This window comes from Chrysochloris asiatica, unplaced genomic scaffold, assembly GCF_000296735.1.
Source record: "Chrysochloris asiatica unplaced genomic scaffold, ChrAsi1.0 scaffold00002, whole genome shotgun sequence".
NCBI classification, from domain to species: domain Eukaryota; kingdom Metazoa; phylum Chordata; class Mammalia; order Afrosoricida; family Chrysochloridae; genus Chrysochloris; species Chrysochloris asiatica.
Genome location: NW_006408520.1, coordinates 23190300 through 23192792, shown reverse-complemented (window position 1 = coordinate 23192792; position 2493 = coordinate 23190300).

Genomic DNA, 2493 nt, shown 5'->3' with positions numbered 1-2493 from the left:
AACAACACTGTACAGGATCAGTATGAGTTGCAACCGATTTGATGGCACTTAACAACCATCCTGGTGTGGCACTGTGAGCTAATGTGCTGTACTGCAAAGTTGGCCTGAACCCAAGATTGGTGGTTCAAACTCACTAGGCATTCCTGGAGGCACAGATTGAAGGAAACCCATGGAAACCCTATCCAGGGTAGTTATGGGTTAGAACCAACTCAACAGCACTTTAACAACAACAAAATTTAGCATAAAGCAACCCTAATGTCGTAGTGAGTTACGGATTGGACTGTTAACCAGAGAGTCAGTGTTTCAAATCTACCAGCTGCACCACAGGCGAAAAAGGTCATGTTCTTAGAGGTTATGAGTCAGACTGCTAACCTCAAGGTCATCAATTCAAAACTATCACCAGTTCCCCAGGAAAAAAAGACATTTTCTGCTCCCGTAAAGATTTATAGCCTCGGAAACCCTATACAGGATCCCCATGAGTCAGAACCTACTCTATGGCACACAAACATGCTCCCATAGGTATTTACAGCCTCGGAAACCGTATACATGAGTTGCAATTGACTTAACAGCGCACAGTAAAAACATTTGTCATAAACTATAGAAGCCAAAACATAATGAATTGACATCCTTAAAATGCTACAAAGGAAAACAAAGAATTGCTTTATATAAATATATTCTGAAATTAATATATAAGCTGCTAACTGTAGATGCTTCCTAAAAAATACCTGTAGCAGTAATAGAAAGGAGATTAATTCCACTGTATATATCCTTAGATTTTAGACTTTGTGCCACGTACATGTATTTACTTGAATAAAGATTTTTTTTATCATTTTTTAAAAATCCACACAAGTAAGCAAATGAATTATACAAAAAAAATCACCCACTTGAAATTACTAACTACTAGAGAGGAGCACTGGTAGCGTAGTGGTTACGAATCGGGCTGCAAACCTTAAGGTCAGTGGTTCGAAACTACCAGCCGCTCCGCGGGAGAAAGATGAGGCTTTCTACTCCCGTAAAGATTTACACCTTCGGAAACCCTGTACAGGGTCGCTATGGGTCGGACCCGACTCGATGGCACTTAACAACAACAACAACAAGAGAGGTAACATAAACAGGTGTAGGTTTTGAAGTAGAATCACTACGAACTGGGATATGCCATTTACTGATTATTTTGACCTTGGGTAAGTTAATAATTTTATCCTCAGACTTCTTTTTTTATAAAATGAAAATTCTGAAGTCCATCTGTAAGGGTTATTCACTGAATTAAATAATATGCATTAAAATAGGCCCACAGAAGGTATCCATCAAATAGCAGTTAATTTCTCCATCTCTCCTCCCATTATTCATAGTGTTGTGGCTGTGGGATGCTGAGCCTAGTAGAAGTGCTGGGCAGTTATGCTCTCATGTGTAATAGTGTTTCTGATGGTCAAGAAAACATGTTGAAGCCTCTGATGGTTTTACCTATTCTTTTTCTACATCTTCCATACATCCAAGGCCAGCTATGAAACACCTCAATCTTATTTGAAGCTCCATAAGATTTTTTTTTTTTTTTTAAGTAGACAATGAAATTGTCTCAGTTTGAGTTCTATCAGAAGCAGAGCCTAAGACAAAGTCTTAGGTATGGATGGTTTATTTGAGAGGTGATTTCAGAAAGCAGGGATAAAGGAGGCTAGGAGAAAGTGAGAAAAGTAGGAAAAGTGAAAACAAAATCGAACTTTATTATCAAGGCAATGAGGACTTGGTTTGGGCAGGATCTTGTGCAAAGCATGCATAATGGTCTCCAAAACTGTCCACCCAAGGGACAGGAAACTGGAGCATTTAGCCACTAATTTCCAACCCATGTTTTAAGTGTATGTAATTAGTTATAGCAGCAATAGGAAACCAATACACAGGTTTATGATTTCAGAGCAGAGGTTCACTGATAAGGCAAAAAGGGATTTTTCATCTGGATGCTAAACCTAAGCCCTCAATACATAAATAAACACATTTAAAAGTGCTATCAAATATATTAGAAAGCCACTTTATGAAAGGTGCCAAAGTATAAAGGAAATAATTAATCTCTAAAGAAGCATTTAGTTCAGTAATGAGAAAAATGATTGAATTAGTGTAATTATTATCCTCATAAGTACTGAACAGAAAATTTCTTCCAAAGGGGAACAATAACAGGCTGCGACAGATAAGAAGAAAGGCCTGGTAATCCAACTCCAAATATGAGTCAACTAAATGCTATGGTTCACAATGATTCAATGCACAGCTAATCATGGAGATGGGGCAGCACAGGTAGCATTCGGTTCCACTTTGCCTGAGGTCACTCTGAGTTAGGGCAGACTCTATGGCAGCAAACAACAACATTAAAGCTTTTATGAATTTAAAATGTAGTCAACAAAGGTAAATACTACTACATTCATAACCCTGAAATAACAGAACTAACATTATTCTATGAGTGAATATGTAAGATAGACACACAATATGGGTAGAAAGGCAAATGGGACT